Here is a 21,192-nt window from a genome sequence, read left to right on the forward strand (position 1 = left end):
GTCACTTCAGAAAAAAAGATTGCTTTCCTTCACTCTTTTCTTGCTTACAAGCATATCTTCAAAACCTGGGTTAGAAGACAAACTCTATAGACTACTTTTTTTATTATGTAAGAATGTCCAGCATTTTCTCTCATAAGAAAAAGCACAATTTTTGGAGATGATCACCAAACAACCCAGACTACGAGTTTTCCATCATGGAGCATTTAGCACCTACCTACCATGTCACTACTGTATATATAATTTGGAATTAGCATTGCATTTCACTCACAGAGGGTTTATTATGCATGGTAACAGCCTATCAAGACAACAGAAACTTCCCAGACAAAGACCTCTTCCACATCCACCACGATATTACAATTCTACCACACCAAAGAAATTCCACAGTTTGTTCAACCCACTTCACAGAAAGGGGGCAAAAGGAATCACATGTCTGAAAAGTATTTTCATTTCCTCAGACTAACCACACATGCCTTCTATCACCTGTCTGCCCCTAGCACATGTAGCACCGAGTTTCAGCTACAGTCAATACAGTGTAATTCAAATTTACCTTGACTGTGCCAGCTATCAGTTTTCAAGAACCGTCTAAAGATTTAAGTGCCACTCAGTCCTCTCCAGGTTTTTATAAACACTGTTCCTGGAGTATCTTCCTTTATGGGCTATTTTAAACCAACAAGGAAAAGAATGCAAAATATTTCTATTTCTTACCCAGAAGACACAGAGTGCCTAGTTAGTCCTTCTGCAAAAAGGGTCAGCTTGATGCCTTCACTTGGTGGCATCTGTGGCATTTAGACACAAGGAAAAAGTTGTCTTTGCCTTTTAACCATTTACAACAATTTGTTTTGTTGGGGCTAGAAAATTGCAGCTCAGTGTAGATAAGAGCATCAGGCTCTCAGAGGTTTAAATAGGCATGGAATCTCTGACATGGAAGGGATTTCAGTGCAGGCAAGGAAGGATGAAGGTACAAGATAGATTTAGACACATGAGCATCTTACTCTTTCTACTGTTTTTCTAGCACATGTGGAAAGGATAAAACAAATAACATTTCCAAGTCCCCTGAGGTGGTTCCTAGTGACAGACCTACCTCCTCCCACAGTGAAGGGTCTCACAGGTGCCCAAGTGGACAAGCCAATATGGCTGGGAAAGGCTCCCCTGTTATCCCCCAGCAACTGGGACACATGGTTCTGTCCAGAGCAAGGCCCACTGAGAAGCCAGGGTACACTCAGAGAAGTGTAAAACACTATTTATTTTCTAACTGTGCCACAATACCCCCTTACTAACAATCTTATATTGCTCTTAAATATAATTTTCCTACATGCTCAGTTCTGTGGTTCAGACTCAGCAGTGAACATCAGTATCTAGGTGTACCTGCACTGCAGCTGTGATAGAAGCTTGGCAAATAACCCCAAAGCACATAAGTTCAGGTATTTTTCTCTTTTCTAAAGACTTACTGGTTTAACTATATATTCAGTGACATTTTAACTATTGTAATGATTCCATAAGCACATTTTTAGTATTCTTGCCAGGGCTTTTCCTACACTAAGTGTTTGCATGTGTATATTTTTGTGTATGCTAGTTTTTATAATAAACTTTTTAGTGTACTACTCTTTCTGACTGCCTGATGCTCAGGAATGGCTGTCCTACACTGAGGGTTTTTTTTTTCTATGAGGCTTTTCAGTAGCACAATAAATTATATCCAGATGCACTGACTCAGTGTTTGTTTTGTCAGCTTCCCCTCTACCTTAATCAGGCCTTTATACACATCACTGTGCACAAATATAAACTCCAGGTGTAAGTCAGAGTACATGCCACAGGCTACTTCACAAGCCTGCAATTATGGATGTAATCAGGTATCCTGCACTTTGGCTCACAGACCAGGATATTTCATCCAAAGAGCAGTAGATATTGGGTGAGGCCCACAGATTATTATCTGGAAAAAAATGTCAGCCAAGAAGGGTTATAGTAGTGGCCCATAAAATCATTACTGTTACAGGGAAATTATAGTTCTTCATTGTCTCTTCCACGAGAATTATAGGGCAAAGTTGTTGCTCAAATTCAAATTCTTTGGGTGGCTCTGGCAGCAATAAGAAAAGTTAAAAGCATTTGGGAAAACCATAATCTGTTTCAGAAATACATGCACAATGTGCTAGAAGCTCTCTGGAGAAAACTGATAAGATTCTGCCCAGTCACTGCACAGAAATGGTTCCTTACAGCTTTTCTTTCACTTAAGGGAGTGAGACTCCGAGCAACAGGTAATATTACAGAATTAGACTTAAGTCCTCAGCAGATGCAAACAGAATTTGACTTGTGAGAAAGAGCTTAAAAATGGCTAATCAGGTAGGAAGACTGTGCACATAATGAAAAAATATATGAGGAAGCTAGGAGTACAAGCTGCAAGAAGTCAGCTGTATTGCTATAGCTGTATTTGAGATCAGTTACAAACAAGAATGGCAAAATGCATCTCATTGTCTAATTTACGTCTTGCAAATAGTTGGACAAAAATAATCAAATTCAGATAAGCAAGCATTGCGTCCAAAAAAAAAAAAAAAACAAAAAAAAAAAGCCAGCAAGCCCCCCTTCCCAATTCCAAATGTTCTGCTCCCTTGTACACCTGGACGTGTACAATAAGATCTGGCCCATGTCTCCATAGTTCTTTATAGAAACTTTTTTCCCCCCTCTTTTCCCTCATTTAACCACTATTTCAGACATTTTAGGAAGTTATTTCAGATTTTACTCCACAGAGTGCAATAGCAAATGCAACATTTTATTTGTGTTCTCAGGTAGCATAAAGCATATTTTGTGATGCGTGCAAGAGGGAAAATGAGAGCAACAAAACTATGGGGAAGGAGACAAGGAGGGAGGAAGTTAAATAAGAAAGAAGGAAAACCCTCCAAACAAACAGAGGGAGAGACCATGGGAATTACCAGCCTTTTGCCTAATCTACATTCAGTTCTCTCATAACTACAGATTCTAGACTTTGCATTGCTTCAATTTCTATATGATGGTTTATCCCTCATCTTCCTCTTTGGATTTTGTATGAAGACTTCTTTCTCTCTGGGAGGAATCCTTAAGGAAATAGCTGCTCTTCTTTTAAACTATGCTGAATTGTGATCTGCAGTTACAGTCTCCATCACATGGGCAATAAGTATCAAGATTTATACTTTGCTCATTGGTGGCCCTAAAAAGCCAACAGGATGCAATGGTCTCCTCTCTTTGGTCTCCTTTCTTCCCTTTGCAGAGGCACCTTCTGGGTGCTGTGGAACAGGTTTTCTCTCCCAGACCCTGAGATGTGACCTCCTCTGTATGGCCTGCATGTTTTTCTCAGGCCATAGTGATTTTCTGAGCCCTTGCAGCAAAGAACAACTCCACTGCAACTCCCCTGCAACACATGTGCAGCCCAAATCTCTCTTCTCAATGACTCTTTATTTCTTCTTTAACTGTATTTACACTAATTTTCTTTTACTACCTATTATCCTGTGAGTACATATCACCTCTCCCTAATAAAATGTTAAAGCATCAGTTTTAAGTGAATAAAAGATTGAATTTCAGATACGACTGAAAGTTCAAATATATTTACAATTAACATAAGTTTGAACAGGGAATGAGATGGATTCTCCAAAGAGATGTCTAAATTTATGGTATAAATAAAGATGCAACAAGCTTCAGTTTTTAAAAAATGTTTCCCTTGCCAATGTTTGATTGGCAACAATCAAACCACGAGACAGTTCAATTAAACAAAAAAAGTCTGCATTATATTGTTCTGCTAAGAGATGTCCACAAGCAGTCACACACATGCACACAGTAACTCTGAACCACAGCAGCTTATCATTTAATTTATTCTACAAATTAAGAGAATATTGGATCATGATTCAGAAACAAATATGGGGTTCTGTAAAAAATTTTTATAATTGTTTGCTATCTTCTGATACTGGCCCTGATTCCTCATTTTACCCCTGTATGCCTCACAATTAGGATATAATGTGAAATCCTGGTTTTGCAGTACCCCACTCACCTACTGGAAGTCTGCACATTAGCTAAGACCCAGGACTTGCACACTGAGCCTGCTTTCTTCTCTTGCTAAAAACATCAACGTGCCATCAGTAGAATCAAACTTATTATCTAGAAGGTTATTAAGTTTCTCTCCTAACATCTATTTTCTTAACTTACTAGGATAGTAATCCGATTTTTTGGAGGGGTGAAATCAATTCAGGAAGAAGAGGAAAACTAAAAGGTAGAGGAAAATGTCATTTTTAGAAATTGTAACTTTTTTTTTTCTTAGTATTATGGGATTTATCTGATTTCTGTGATACTGAAATCAGATAAATCAGTATAATGTGAAGTGGGACAGTGTTTCTCTAATATCTTAAAATATAATTTGGAAAAGACCTTTGGCACATATTTTCTTTTTCCAAGAAACACATTATTCTTTATTAAAAGCTCTACCAACAAAGGGCATAAACTGGAAACAATGGGCAACTGAAACATACAGAAACATACAGAAGAAGATGGACATGGGAGACAACAGAAAACAACCACACTTTTAAAAATTATGTTCATGTGAGAGGAAGTAATGTGAAACATGAGGATTGAATACATGGGAAAACCTGGAAATATCAATGCTGAATGATTTACAAGGAAAAATAAATACTGAGTGTGGCTGGAGAGTTCATAGGAATAACTTAGGCCTTTTAGTTCAGAACTGATCCCTGAACAGATCAGCATTCAAAATTACTTAAGTAACTTTTTAATGTGAGTATATTCCACTTTATAGACTGCACACAAAATTTTCATAATCCCAATGGCTCTAAGTACTTACTACTCAAAGCATGCAATGTCATTTAGTGTTTGATACTGATTCTCCAGTGCAACACAGAAGTCTCTAAAGTTGACTGTCCAGATGTTCCAACACAAACAGATTCATTTAGAAATCCTTCTGCAAATAAAGAATTTATATGACAGCAAACTCTGCTTTTCGTTAATCCAAATTTTGACAGCAAACTCTGCTTTTTGTTAATCCAAATTTTGACTTTTTATTCATTTGCCTCTTCTTCTTTGTAATGTGCTTTTACATACTTCTGAAGGCTTTTAGTGTCCCCCCTAAACTTTCTCTTTCAACCAAACTACCCAAGCTCTCCTACATTTCTCATAGGTAAGAAGTCCCAGACCACTGTGATCCTTCTCTGCTGTATTCTGAATATTCTGCCTCTGTAGAATCATAGAAGCTGGGTGCCTGAAGTGTGCCCTTTTCAGCTCTGTGGAAAATATGAACAGTTTCTTATGCAGAAAGACACCTTCTTGCAGAAACAGACATGTTTTAAAAGTACTGTGTGTTATGTGAACAAATAAATGCAAACAGAGAGAAGGTGGCACCCCAAATACTCAGATGGTAAAAGCCAGAACTGGTCTTCTTTAGTTTAAATAAATTAATTTTCTGTCTCTGGATATCCATAATCTATGGGGTTTTTTTTGTTCAACCTGTGTTATTCAGCACCAACTGAATGACAATGAATAATCAATCAACAGGAACACACTGAACCCATTTCACTCCTGCACATGTATCAGTTGCTGAGCAAAAATTCAAATACTCCACCTAAAAAATAGCAGGGTGCTTAATAGTTGGGAAGTTAAATTAAGAGCTATAAGCCACCTCTCTAATGATTCACTATGAAGTTTTTTTATATCAACCCAGTATAGCACAGCTACATATATACATGCATACAATAAAAACCCCCACACCCCCCAATGCTAAATCAAATAATTACATGGAAACAACACTTAAAACCTATGTTCGTTCTTATTAAAAGGTCACAGATTCTTTCCTCATATAGAGTATAATTTATTCTCAATTGTCTTAGGAATGTGGAAAATATTATGACATGAAATGTAATTTGGGAGCATCAAGAAAGTTAAATGTTTATATTCAGTAAACGCCCTTGATCCTTCTTCTGTAGCCAGTGCGCACAGTGCATATATTTTAAAGAGACAGATTTAAATATAACTGCATTCCCATTGTACTCACTAGCCAATCTACAGACTGGTTCCCAACTCTCATTTTTAAGTAAATAAATTAATACATATGCTGGAAATTCCCCCACCAGACAGTCATGCTTGGAATACACTGTTCCCTTTCCTAAAGATCCAAAGTTCAGTCAAACAAGGGAAAAAAAAATCTCTTGAGGACCCTCCTATTTCCCTCTTCTCATAAGTGTGGAAAAAAAATATGTTGAAGGAAAATGAGCTCAGATTTGTACATGAGACCTTCTTTTTGATTGACAATGAATCTTATATAGGTATGTTAATGTTAGGGGTTTTTGGCAGAATTTCTACAGAACCTAAATGTTATACAGAAATTCTTCCTGAAACAGTTTTACTTGAATGAAAATGTTGGCACTGCACAATGCCTTTCCAAAATTTGCCCTTTTAGTAGTTTTCAGGGATTTTTTTTTAATCTAAGAGATGCATAAATTTGTTAGCAAAGTTTATCACAATTTTAGCAACTTCAGCAATGGGACTATGACCCGTTCTAGGGATCTTATATACAAAAATAACCCCCAACAAACCAACAAAAAAGAGCAAAAAGCACTGTCTAATAACAAAATAAATTGATAAGATATTTCTGAAGTATAGTCATATTTGAATCCTCAAGTTGTAATTTTGGAAAGTTGTGAACTCTTAAAAATCATTATGAGAAATATAACAGGATCAGCAAATTTCTGGAGTGTTATCTGACATTGGCTCTGTCTTGTGTTCCCCTGTGGATTATACCACAATCAGAAGCTTTGAGTAAGTTCATCTCTTCACTAGTCCTCATGAACTTCACCCTGAAATATGCTGCTCCAAAGTTATAAATTTGGTCTACAGAGACACAGCTTGGAAAGGCCTACTGGAAACTGGTCCTCATGAACTGAACACCATGAAAAAAATAAATGAAATAACTTTTTGCTGTTACCACCCTGTGGCATTTGCTATTACTGTACTACTTCACCACCTGCAGTATAGAGGGAAGAAAAAAATAAATTGTTTTTTGCTGGGCAGAGGAAGTGAGTTTGAGGGTAAGAATCAGAGTAGAGTGTAAGACTAAAAGTGGTAAAAAACTTTAAAACAATCTTAAGCAAATGGTGACAAACCTAGATTTCATGGGAAAAGAGTGCTTTACATAGCCTTCAAGCTGCCTGCAACTTCATCTCAGTTTGATTTCTTTTGTTAATTGAAGAAACACTAAATTTTTCATTTGCTTCAGGCAACATGACTGTGATTTCAAAATACATCCAAGTGCACCCTCAGTCAGTTCAAAGACAACAAGAAGTTGGTGAGTGTTGATCTACTGGAGGATTATGCTCTGCAGAGGGATTTGGACAGGCTGGATGGGCTGAGGCCAATTGCACGAAGCTGAACAAGGTCAAGTGCCAGGTCCTGCACTGGGGTCACAACAACCCCAGGCAGCACCACGGGCTGGGGGAAGAGTGGCTGGAAAACTGCCTGGCAGAAAAGGACCTGGGGGGGGCTGGCTGACAGCAGCTGAACATGAGCCAGTGTGTGCTCAGGTGGCCACAAAGGCCAATGACATCTGGCCTGTACCAGCAATAGTGTGGCCAGCAGGACCAGGGCAGGGATTGTCCCCTGTACTCAGCACTGGTGAGGCTGCCTTGAGTCCTGTGTCCAGTTCTGGGTCCCTAAATTCAGGAAAGACACTGAGGTGCTGAAACTTGTCCAGAGAAGGACAATAAAGGTGAGGAAGGGTCTGGAGCACAAGTCCTGTGAGGAGTGGCTGAGGGAGCTGGGGGTGTTTAGCCTGGAGAAAAGGAGGCTCAGGGGGGCACCTTATCACTCTCTACAAGTGCCTGAAAAGAGGGTGTAGTGAGGTAGGGATCGGTTTCTTCCCTCAGATAACTAGTGATAAGATAAAAGGAAATGGCCTTAAATGTGTTTAGATTGGTTATTAGGGAAAAAAAATTCTTCATGGGAAGGATTGTAAAGCCCTGGAACAGGCTGCCCAGGGAAAAGGCTGAGTTCCCATCCCTGGAGGTATTTAAAAGATCTGTAGATGTGGCACCTGGGCAAATAGTTTAGTGGTGGGCTTGGCAGTGCTGGGGTAATTGTTGGACTTGATGATCTTCGAGGTCTTTTCAAACTGAAGCCATTCAGTGATTCTGTATTCGTCTTATCTTCTGAGATGCCAACAGAAGAAGAGCTCAGTACATGTTGTGATTTTTTTTCTTCCATAATACTAAGCAAACAAATTAATATAAAAATGTTATTAAAGAAAAATTATGGAGAAAACCAACTGATAGTTCCAAATCATTAACAAAGTACATATAACAATGCCCTCCTCATGCAAAACTACTCATCATAACAGCCTGAGAAAGAATGCAGTCATGGTATTTCCTCCAACACCAGAAAAGTAGAAAGAATCCTATGAGAAACTTATTTCCAGCATCTCTGACTTCTGATGACTATCCAAACCAAAAAGTGAACAAGGACTTACCCCCATAGTTTCTCTGGAATGTATATCTGATTCGACAACATTTTATCATGCAAAATTGTGATAAACCATGGCACAGACATAGGCGTACAGCACATTTGACAGCATTTTACACCAAATTTTTCTTCCCTGAGTGGTTCTTTGTTCAGAGCTGCCTCAGTTTTGCTGCATGGTAAGAATATGCAGAACTGTCAAGCAGCAGCTGACTTGCCAAACAAACTACTTCCTTCTATACTCAACTGTGTACACTCAGTTCATTTCTGAACATCTCTGGGAGGAATTACTCTAGAATTGTTGCTGGGAAGCCTAATGGAGCTACAGAGAACTGACTCCATCAGTTCAGAAAATCAGAACAAAACACACAAAACCCCACCCAAAAATATACAAATAAAAAGCTTCTTTACTTCACATAAACTTCATCTGATGTCTGTGGGACAAAATGATTTTGGCTTAGAGCTTATTCAGATGTTAACAGTAACATACAAACATTGAACTGTTTGAGAAAAAGTAACACTTGTTCATTCCATCCAGTCCAACATAAATAGAAATAAATGCTTTAAGATATGAGCCTTGCATTTGGATGGAGTAGAAAGGCTTTCACATAACATGCTATGCTGAGAGTTAAAGCTTCAGTAGTTCAGCCTGCCTTTTCTTGTTGCAAGTGCATGAATGACAGATGCTAGAAGAGTTCCTGCTCTTTTGTAAAATAAACAACCTTGAACAGAGCACTCACAGAAATAAAACAATGTCAAGTTCTCTATACTTTTATAAGTTTGTAACACTGAGTTTGGACATGGAGATGGGATTATAAACAGTTTGATAAAGAGTCTAAAAGTATTGTAGTGCAGAAGAGCCACATTGTTAGAATACCATAAGTCTTCATATCTCCCAGAGGAGAATGTAGGGTCTGTACTAGACACATTACTCTCCTTCTCTGGCAGTGGAAGCACACTGTTATTAAAAAGATAAGATAATTATGGATGCCTCACCTCCCTGACATTAATGTAACTGGTCTGCACTAGGAGAAAGATTCCGTGAAAGAACATAAAATGTTCTTTCCTTTTATTGATGTTCCTCATAAAATGTCAGCCAAAGGGAGATTGGAGATGAGGAATACTGGAAAATCCTTTCTGCAGGTTGGTTTCTAGGTTGCCACTGAAGTGTCTCAAAGAGAAAAACACAAGTGAAAAACAAGCTTACTAATATCATCTTAAATGAAAAGGTCTTAGTGGTGAACTTACTCTCCTATTATTGGTCTAGCACTACTGAATGCATTAATAAAGACTACTTAAAGCTTTGGATAGATTAAATAAAAATAGTAAACACTGATCTAATTCCTCCACCTATATGAAAAGTATGACAATGTATTGATTATGCAAAATGAGAAAGTTTATAAAACCAAAGAAATTGTTATGAACTTAAAGAGTTGTCTGAATTTCTAGAGTTAGGAAAAGGCCTTTGTCCACAATATAATACATATTTTCTATTTATTGTTTCAAGGTAATGTGTTGAATGGTCACAAGAAAAGAGAGTTTCTTTCCAGATGAAGTGCCATGGCAAAAAAAGAGACCAAAATATCAATTTGGGAATGCATGCAGAAATGCTGATGTGTCATTAAGCATTTATTTTTTTACTCCTTTTCTCCTCCTGGTGAACATGGTGGCAAGCAAATTTCTTACTCAATAATAAAACTCAAACAATTTGAAAAATTTTAGGGGTGCTGAAATTTATTTGAGTGTTGTATGTGCTCACCAACAATGTCAGACAAACTTTTCCTCCACATCAGAACTTCTTTTGCTGTAGCTGCTGCCCAGTAGCAATGATTTCAAACATCAGACACAAGCTGGACAGAGCACTCATGTCTTCATCATCATGCTAAGATGAACTCAGAGGATTTGTTTCCATAACTGACCACTCTTTTAGAAGCTCACTAAAGTACTTTGTTCTTAAAAATAGAGGAGGGCAGGGGAGAGCAGGAAAAAAAATAAACTAGGGGGAAAAACCCCTGTGTTGGCCCTTCACTTCCATGAACTTAGCCAGCCTATGATTCTTGGGAACAGGTTAATATTAGTTAATGTCTACACTAAAAGGGAGCAATAGAAACACTGAACCAAAATCAGTAACTTGCAACTTAACTTATTGCAACTTAATATAAAATAAAAATAATGGAACTGATGAAAGATCTGCAAATGGCAGTGAGTTGACAGGCTCTTTGCTAAACACTCCATAGGCCATGCTCTGGTCTATTACAGCAAAGTTAGAAGACTGAAATAGAATGAAGGATTGAAAAGCAACTCTACCAAAATCTATGAGCACTACCAACCATGTCTCTGCTCAAGCTCCTATTTTTCCACAGTAAAACTGAGAGCAGAAGCTGCCGTGCTCCCTTCATACTACATTCTCAGGAGTTAGAACAAAAAATACTGTGTGTCCCTCAGCAGTAAAATTTTATACAATTTGAAGAAAATACCTACTTCTGCCAAGACTAAATATGCATAGAACTATGTTTTCCCCAGCCCTAAAGAAAATAAAAATGTTTTGATGTTTGGAATCAAATTTCTATGGTTTAGTGATTTTTCTCATAATATTAGGCAGTTTGAACATTAATGAAGATGAAAAATTTAATTCTGTCTCTATACAGAGCTTTTTTTTTTGTGCAGAATGGAAAATAATTTATTAATGATGTAACCAGGACATCAAAATAGTCTATTATTTCAAAACTGATTAATTGTGTAATTAGGAAGTGAGCAATATCTGTGAGATAAAGCATAAGACGCATGCGGTAGAGATGGATTAGAAAACATGAACATTTTATTCAGGTTCTGTTTCATTCCCTTTTTAACTTCAGTGTCACTGGGCCAAGTATTTCCTTTAATCATAAATTTATTTTACCAAGGATGCTATATTTAATTTGAAACAGAGCACAAATTATCTTTCTAAAAAAATAATTTTTAAAAACCATATACAATCTTTCGGCAGAAAGTTTTCAAAGAATACACATATCTTACAGACAAAATGTGTGCCACTTGGCTTCACTAATAAAATTTCAGGAAGCTTATTTAAAAAAAAAATATTCAAAATGCACACACAAAATGCGTAACACTGCCACCAAGCACATTCTGGTGGAACTGAACACAAGTTTTATTTAATCCTCAATCATGTGTTAAAAGGTTATGACTTCCATGTTTTATCTTGATCACTTCTCAGAAATGGACAAACACTAGGTTTGAATATAGGGACATTTTATCAGCTTTGATCATCATCTGGGCCAATGTCCCAGTCTCTGAAATGCAGATGAACTGACACCCATCTAATCTGAACTGTATAATATCACCTGAGTGAAAACGCAGTATTTTTGTACAATGACATAGGAATACAGCATAATAAGGAATATTAGAAGATCTTTAATGGAATAAATTCCTGCTTGAAGAAGGGTCAGCCATGAAGTCAAAACACGCTTCTCTATGTTCATCCACTTGGCTATTGAAAGCCTCCAAGGATGGAGGCTGCACAGCGTCACCAAAAACCAGTTCCACTGCCTGATTGCTTTTGAAGGGAAGAAGCTTTTCCTTATATCCAGACACAACCTCCTTTTCTTCAACTTAGGCCTGCTCTCAGTTGTCCTTCCACCACCATGGAGCCCGTCTCCACCTTCTTAATAACCTCCCCTTAGGTACTGGAGGCAGCTGTTTGACAAACACTAAACCTGACTGCTGCCAGGCTGGACCAGCCCCGCTCCTGCAGCCTGACCTCCAAGGGCAGGGGCAGCAGCCCCAGAGATAATGTCAGTGGTTCCCTGCTTACCCCAATGCAGTTCACTGGCATCCTTCTTGCACCAGGAGGCTCAATGCTGGACATGATCATCTAAATATGACCTAGTAAGTGCTGAGTAGAGGGAGATAATCACTTTCCCAAGCTACTGGCTGTGCTCCTGTGATTACAGTCCAAGATAATGTCCTTCTTTGCTGCCACAAACTACTACTGGCTCACATTCAGTTTGCTGTCTAGCAAGACTCCCAGTTTTAGCTTCCCCAGAATTGCTTCCCCAGTCAGTGAGCTCACAGATTTTATATTTTCAATTGGGCTAATGCTGTATGCTCACCTTCGAGAAAAACTGGCAGTCTTTAAGTTAACACTGCAAAGAGTTGCTCCATTAAAAAAATATATGATCTTTTTTTTCCGTTTTGGTATGGCAAACATCAGCTAGAGAATCTCATTGGAAATTCCAGAGCTGACACACAGAAAAAGGTATTCAGTAAATATAAGAGATAAATTATGCATGTGTAGACTGGATTGACTGATTTGATACTAACAGCTTTGGACTGCATTCCCTTTTCACTGGTGGTGCAACAGAATCAGCACAGTCAAGACATACAAAATGGCATTAGTTACAGCTACAGTACGGTCTGTATCAATTCTTTTCTCTTTCTTTTTTTCAATTCTGCCTCTATCAGGTGACATGCTAAAGAATTAACCTTGTAATACTGCAGTAAACATTGTTTGAAGTAGACATGTGCGTCCTTCACACACAGTAAGGCCCTGGGTGTATGCTCATCTACAATGCAAGATCTGCATTTCAAAATGTGCCCTGATTTTGTATCCTACACTGGATGGCAAACAGTGGTTTTGTAGCCAGACCATCCCACTGGCACTAATCTACAGATACAAATGTGAAAGACAATATCAGACAGATTTTCAGTATCATGCAGAGAAAACTTTGAGAACTGTTCAACCTCTCCCATTACTCTCCCCTCTAAGTTTATGAATCTACTATTAAAAAAAAAACACCAGTCAACAATATTCCATAAAAACTGCAATACTGTCACATTTAATTCTTTAAAAGGCAAACTTGCTGGAAAGACTTTTAATAAAATTTACAATGATGGCAAGCATGACAGAAGACAGAATGTTACCTGAAATCACAGGTTAATAAAATATACCACTGGTGAAATGGAGACATTGCTGGTGTCTGTGGTCCTACAGTCAAATGAGATGAAAAGAAGAATATATTTACATGAGGGTTGCATAGGGTAACAGAAATTTATCTGTAGGCTGTTCAGAACATCTTTATATTAACAACCACCATAACAAAACCCTGAAATATTTTCCTCTTTCCTGAATCATAATTTTTTTTACATTAATTGCTGAAATTTGGAAGTGTTAACTTTTACCTCACAAGGCTGCTATTGCCTGTGTTATCCCACTTTATGTTAGGAGGTCTCCTTCTAATACTTTTTGGGTTGTGTTCAAAAACAACATTGACACCTTTACCTTGATAGCTAATCTTCTGCCATCACCATGCTATCCAGCTGTCTAGGGACTCTCCTCCTTTGATAATATTGCCAAACAGCAAGTAGCCACCAACCCGAGCTACTGCTGTGATGCTACATAAATGGTCATTTATTTCCAGAAGTTCAACCTCCCAGTCTATCCATGGTTATTCTTTCCACTACCAACATCAGGTCACATTATTTTAGCTTTGTCACATTCAGGGCAAACTGGGGGTAATCAATTCCTTTCTGGAACAAATGTAGTAATTTTGGCTTCTCTCCTTTTGAAAGACCTAGTGTGAAATGCATGTCAGTTGTACAGCTATAGCTTTAACCTGTCTCTTAAGGATGATGCCACCTCTGTTAATAATTGCTCTTTGCCATACACTTTGTATGCCAGAACTAATTTAATTTAATAGAAGACTCTACTACTAAAAAATTTACAGAAGACTCATTGAAAATAAAATGTGCATTTTTCGCAAAGTGTGATGAACCATCTATCCAAGTTTGAGAACTTCGTTAAATTGATTCCCTTACTAGCAGTTCTGTTCTGCACTGTGTGTATAGCCCCACCCTCAAGTAGAGCAAGTACCTGGTACAGATTTTGGAAAGGATGGAAAGGACAGGTTGCCTCAAACAATTCTTTCAAGCCCATAGCAAACCAATCTAGATATTTTGAGGCAAGAATGAAGTAAGAGGGCTAGAGCGCCGGAGGGCCTTACTGAAAAAGTACCTTTATTTTTAAAAGGCAGATGGAAACTGAAAGGTTGGAAATCACTCCAGGTCATAATAACATGACAACCTTTCCTGCTATGTGTCCACATTGAATTTATTGTCCAGCCTGGCAGTGTGCCCTGAAATCCACCTGATTGCATGATGACCTAATTCAAGTTTCCCATGGATATTTTGGTAAAGTTTCATCTACTAAAAGTCTCATTAGGGAAGATAAGTGTTGCAGTGACCAGAAACCCACAGGTCTCGGGACAGGGCAACCATGGGTGTGTATACAGATTGGGGAACAAGAGGCTGGAAAGCAGCCCTGTGGAAAGGGACCTGGGGGTCCTGGTCAATGGAAAGTTGAATCTGAGCCAGCAGTGCCCTGGAGCCAGGAGGGCCAACCCTGTCCTGGGGCCATCAGGCCCAGCATCACAGCCGGACAGGGGAGGGGATTGTCCCACTCTGCTCTGAGCTGGGGCAGCCTCATCTCCAAAACTGGGGGCAGTTTTGGGTGCCACAATGTAAGAAGGATATAAACCTGTGAGGGAGCTTCCAGGGGCGGGTAATGAAGATGGTGAAGGGCCTTGAGGGGAAGCCGTATGAGGAGTGGCTGAGGTCACTTGGTCTGTCTAGTGTGGAGAAGACTGAGGGGAGTTTTCTCACAAGCAGATGTGCAGGGAAAGGAACCAGTCTCTTCTCTGTGGTGACCAGTAACAGGACTCGAGGGAACGGCTTGAAGTTGGGTCAGGGGAGGTTTACGTAGGATATCAGGAAAAGGTTCTTCATCCAAAGGGTGGTTGGACACTGGAACAGGATCCCCAGAGGAGTGGTCACAGTGCTAAGCCTGACAGTTCAGGAAGTGTTTGGACAACACTCTCAGGCACAGGGTGTGATTCTTGTAATGTCCTATGCAGAGACAGGAGTTAGTCTTTGATAATCCTTGTGAGTCCCTTCCAATTCAGGGAATTAATAATTCTGTGAAGTCTTTGCATAATGTTGTAACCTCATCAGATAATCTTCCATATAGTTTCATCATGATGGTGCTTTAATAATAATTAATATAGCTCTAATACTTTACATGGTCAATACCATGTTATATGTTGGTATTTAAAACTTCTAAAGTGCTTTAAGATTCCCCAAAGAAAGGAACTAAAGAAAAACTTTAATTATTCTCTTCTAGAAGTATAAAAAGTTAAGGCTATCCTTGAGTTGGCAGTACAGTAGGACATGTGGTTAGTGCATGCAACCCACAGAGTAGGGAAGAGTATTGACTCACTTCTGAGAACTGAAGTGGTGCTTAGAACCTGAAGCTTATGGTCAGGAGTTAAAACAACAAACAAAAAATATACCAACATATACCTAGTCCTTTACATCCAAACTTTTGTTCCCGAGATAATAAAAAACCAGAACATGATCTCTTGAAGGTATTGAGTTTATAAAAGTATCCACTGATTTTAGAAGGGACCTACAGAAAGCCCAGCCCAATTTTGAAACAGCAGAGCAGTTTAATCATCAAATAAGGACGTGGGTACCTATTTACTTGAATTTCTGAAAATCTCAACCTGGATTTGTCTAAGTACAAAATCATCTGATTATTTAGATTCTAGCTGAGTAGAATTCCACTTTAATTTTATCATTTAGTCAGTTGAACCATTACCAGGTGCCATAACTGAACTAATTACATAAACTTATTGCAGTAAGTTGTACCCTATTCCCATGTTATAATTGCTTTGTGTAGCCTTCCTAAAAGCACACTGTAGTCTCTTCACAGCAGAAACTAATTTCTTAGTGAGAATTGTAAAAATACTTTGAGTGATGCAGAAATAACAAAATAGCATGAATTCTTTTCCCAGTTAGTTGCAATAATGTAGAAATGCCCTAGCCAACAGCAAATCGATACCTGTGAGAAATATTAGCAATTAAACCAGTCCTTTTCAGCTTGACGATTCCAGATCTCAGAGGCTACATAACCAGGGTTATGCAACTTCTTTTCCCACATAACACTGTCATCCAAGCTGATGGGTGCTTGATTTGTAAGCCTTTTTGTAAAAAGACAAGACTAAATAAAGTTGTATGCAACTCACTATGTTCTGATCAATTCCCTCAGAACTGCTTTCTTTAAAAAAAAATCTTATAATTCCTTAAGCAGTGATCAGTTTGGCCCTTTTGCGAAAGAAGTAGATATCATATCTCCACAAGCTCTGCTACAAACTTAACTCTGTAACTAAGATACTCATTCATTTTTCTACCTGGTCCTTCCCAGATTTTAAGTCAGGATGGACCTCTAGACTTTCCCTTAATTGCACACTACTGTTCTCCCCTTGCTGTTCTATCTTTCCAGCTTTCTCCACCCATTATATGTTCCAATATGACAGAGGTTTTTACTTGTGTATTATGGAAAATAATACAGGCCCAGATGCCTCATGCAGGAAGATACATAAATAGAGAATTAGTGTATTTGAGATGGGTACAACTGTTTCACCTGCAGGAGCCAGTGTCTGGAATCTGTGCCATCCACTCTTCTGAGTGGAAAGTAATGAATGAGTTAAAATGAACAATGAATGATTTTACATAGAAACCACCAGGAATGCATATTCCTACTGGTTTGTCTTTTTGGCTACATTTGCCTTTTAAGAATACCAGTTGGGAAAATTGTTTAGAACTCAGACACAGTGAACAATAAAACTGCTCTAAACTAAATTGCTAGAAAGTCAGTGTGTAGATGGAACATGTTACAGCTGCGTCAAGAAAAAGCTGTGCAGCTCAGCAAAACAGAAACTTAGAAGGGTTCCGGAGCTGAGATCTATAGACATTTGGAATATAAAGGAAGTTCAATCCTTGAGAAAACAGACAACTCCAAAGATCAAGGGGCTGATTCTTCATAGCTATCCCTTTTCAGAAAGGGAAACACTGACCTTTCTGATAGACTTTGCATTAGTATCCCACTGCCACAAAAATCCTTCCAACAGATGAAGTGAGACCTAGTAGTATTATAACTGCAACTGTAATAATTCAGAGATTCAGATTTAGAAAAATAAATACAGTAGAAAATTTTTCATTAACTACAGATTTACAGAAAAACAAACAAAAAAACAAACCAAAACAAAAAAACACCAACAAATAATTCCAACACTATTTTTCATGTATATGCCATCCAGCTTGCTTTTCCTTGCTCTCTCTGTCCCCAAAGAGAAAAACCTACTCTACAATGCCTTCTGAAGGCTGTCCGCCTGCTATCCTCACTGCCCACCTACCGTAGGGAGCAGCTCCTCCCACCTGCACATAAAAGCCAAGTGCATGCTACCAGCAGCAGATCAGAGCACTTTCTGAGTCCTCCACTGTTTTGAGCCAGTGATCTTCTCTCCTTGGATCTTGTGTACTCAAGGTAAGATTACTGCTACTTCAGGTTTCTGTTCTAACCAGCTATTGTGAGGAAGTCTTAATGTGAACTCGAGCACTGCCTTGCTGGGTGGTGCTGGCTCCCCCACGCCTTTTTTTTTTTTTTTTTTCCAGATGTAGTGTCATCTGACATTTAAGTTAGTAACAGTCTGTTGTTTTAGGAGAGAAATAAAAACAGATCTTGCTGGAAAACACTGTGGTTGGGAAAAGGTCTTCTCTCCCTTTCTGATGGATTTTGAAGAGATTAGTGTGTCCAGACCAATTATAACGATTTATTATCCCTCTTAATAGTCTCCTTCTCAGTCCAGTCAAGTTATGAAAAAAAAAAATCACTGTATAGCTTCCTTAAATTCTGTTTGAGGAAAAAAAATGCTTACTGTTAATTTAAGGAAGGAACTGGGTTTTATTGCTAATGTCATTTATTAGCCAGATTGAGACAATCTTGGGACTGAAATGCATCTTCACAGGTTTCATTGCCTTTAAAAAAGGTGTGATGGAACTTAAAGCCCGCACAGAAGCACAGTAATAAGACTGATGGAATTCATTATCTTGTACCAAATATGCTTATTTTACAAGCAAAGTTCTGTTTCTTGGAAGAACAGACCTTGTGTCTCTATGAAACTTTTAGATCAGCTTGTTGATATTTTTCTGCAGTTTTCCTACACAGGCATTTCTAGCATTAGAGGGAGGAATAGTTAAGAGCCTCAGACACAGCTACTGAACAGTTAAAACATTTAAAAGTGGTTTCAAAACTATATTTGCATTCCCATCCATGCATCTGTCCATACTCAGAGAGATGAATCTATTAGTGACCAGTAGCAGCTTTTCACATTGTGTGAGTCAGTGCACTTTTAACACACACAGTCACCTGTTTAAAGAAATTCCATCACAGAAATCCTAATCCTACAATGCCTCTCTCCAGTGCTCAGAGAGGAGGGAAAGCATGAGCTACCAGAAGCAGCAGTTAACACTGTCTGTAAATACAAAATATAATCTTCAGTTAAATAGTGATATTTTCTTCTTAATGTCTAATTCTCTTTCTAAACTGAGTCTTTTTTGGTCTTTCACAAATAGAAAATTTTCTCTAGAAAATAATTATGTCCATATATAACTGTACTCACATTAGCTGCAATATTTTAAGCTATAGCATATATAACAGCAGAACTCTGCTCCAAGTACCCTTTTCTGCATACTGTATCTAGGATTTTTTTCTGATTTTATATGTTATCTATTCTAACTGGTGGGGAAAGAAATACACTGCCTTCAGCTATTTGCCTGCAAGATTACATAAGTATCTTTAAAAAAACCCCAAACAACAAAAATCCAAAATCCAAATAAATTGAACTATACAAAAACCAAAGTACACTGCTTTCTATAGCAAACTTACAGTAAAACTATTTTTGCATCCAGGTAATTAATATAAATTGCCCATAGAAGACAGGAAGAGAGCCCAATGGTTTTCCTCATAACTGCCATTAACTCTGAGCTACAAAATTTTATTTCTTCATTAACATGTGATTTTTACAGCAAACCTCCCCTTTCCAAAAACATCCCTGTTGTAAAACACAGATATGTGATTTTAAGTTCAGTGCATACAGAAATTAGGTCTACAGTGTGGCAGTAAAGCCTCATTTTTTCACACAGAATTTTACTCTATCAGATAAATCATGTTTCTTTTAATAGAGCAAATTTCATGGAAAAAAAATTCATTTGCCACAGGAAATGTATATGTAGCAAAGTACCTTTTATTAAAGCCTGCTGTGAAATGTAATGTTTTGGCATTTGAAAAATGGATTGCAGGACATATTAAGAAAACTTTATTCAAAGGAATGCATCTAATTTAGATCAGAATCTCCTCTGAGCAGTTTCTCTCAGGCTGAGTAGATAATTCTGCTTAGCATCACTTTGCAGCAAGGGATGAAGGGAAACTGCACCCACCAGGTCTCCAAGAGAACTCAGAGGTCTAAGAATGCATTTACTGACCTCTGTGCTCATCTGAAACTCCTTTTTACAAGATCAAAGCACACTGATATTAAAATAAAAATACTGTTTAAAGTAATGCTACAACCTGAATTAAGGAATTCAGATTTTTTGAGTAATGATCATAGCATTTAAAAATAATAAAGGCAAAGAGCCTATATTAATTTTTTCAGCCAGAGACCAGTTACTTGTTAAGCAGGGATGCTAAGCCACTTCTCCTGGCAGTTATGCTTAGGTTTTTTAGGTGTTTATTTAGGGCAGTAATATCTACTTAAGCCACTAGTGTAACTCCCAGTGCTGTCTAAAGTGCTAGACTAGATACATAGAAACAGAGGATAAACATATCACTGTCTGCTTATATATGCATAGTTCTGCCACTGCCACTGCTTGGGAGAAATTCTTCCCTTCAGGAATTTATTTTCACACCTCTCTGTAGGGAGAGATTATGTTTTCCTCTGGCCCTGCTGTCACTAAATATATAAAATATTTTACTCAAGGTCACAGTGAAAATTCATGGTAGAATGTCAGATTTAGCTCCTCTGGTTTCCAGGCCAGCACTAATCCCACACTTCATTTTGTATTCAGCATTATAAAGTTCATCCCTTTGTAGCTTCTCTGTCTTTGTATGAGTCTTTAGGGCTGAACAGCAGGGAGAGTTCCAGTGACAAATCTTGAGAGAGGTAATTTATTCCTAACACTTTCAAACTTCCTGTGAAACCCTTTACAAACCCCTTAGCAGGATTTACAAATAAATCATTCTTGGAGTGTGTAAATAAACAATTAAAGAAATAAGCAAATGCTCGTCTCTTTCTTACACTCTGTGGTTAAAGGAGACCAGCTCAGTCTTGGCAGGCTGAGGAAGCAGAGATCCAGTGCCATGGCCCAGAAATGATGGGCATCATCTTTGGACTTGGTAACTCAGCAGCAGTAAAGAGCTCAAAGAGAAGCTCATAGGGCTTAAGCAAAATTATTGAAATTATCTTGTAGAGGACATTAATATTAATCTTCCTTTATTTTCTACATTCACTATCATGTGCCCCTTCTATAAACATATAGGATATAATTTCATACCCATTAAAACAAACAAACAAAAACCAAAGCCCCAACCACCAGCTTTGTCCTATCCCTCTAGTTTTTAGCTCTTAAGTTAATTTATGAGGGTACAGATTCATAATTGCTCCTACAGCCTTGCAAATACTGCATTTCAAAAAATGTGCTCAATTTCCAGAGTTATTACCCTAGCAATAGGTAGGGTAATATGAGGCCTTGTCTCTTATTCTTTTAACTTAGAAATTACTGTTAAGCATGCATTGTTCATAAAGTAGTGAACATGTGAGAGGTAACTGG

The 21,192-nt window shown here is 38.1% G+C and overlaps 1 protein-coding gene across 2 annotated transcripts in view; it reads left to right on the plus strand.

Annotated features, from left to right (window-relative positions):
- The first annotated feature begins 17,796 nt into the window (after positions 1-17,796).
- The window catches only part of COL8A1 (collagen type VIII alpha 1 chain), an 87,035-nt gene continuing 83,639 nt past the window's right edge, over positions 17,797-21,192 (plus strand). Inside the window, exon 1 of one of the 2 annotated variants that reach the window (XM_053933428.1) lies at positions 17,797-17,851. The gene's annotated coding sequence lies outside the window, so the exon portion shown is untranslated. The remainder of the gene's footprint in view (positions 17,852-21,192) is intronic. The other variant, XM_053933419.1, reaches the window with a different exon arrangement.

This window comes from Vidua chalybeata, chromosome 2 (genome assembly GCF_026979565.1).
Source record: "Vidua chalybeata isolate OUT-0048 chromosome 2, bVidCha1 merged haplotype, whole genome shotgun sequence".
Lineage (NCBI taxonomy): Eukaryota > Metazoa > Chordata > Aves > Passeriformes > Viduidae > Vidua > Vidua chalybeata.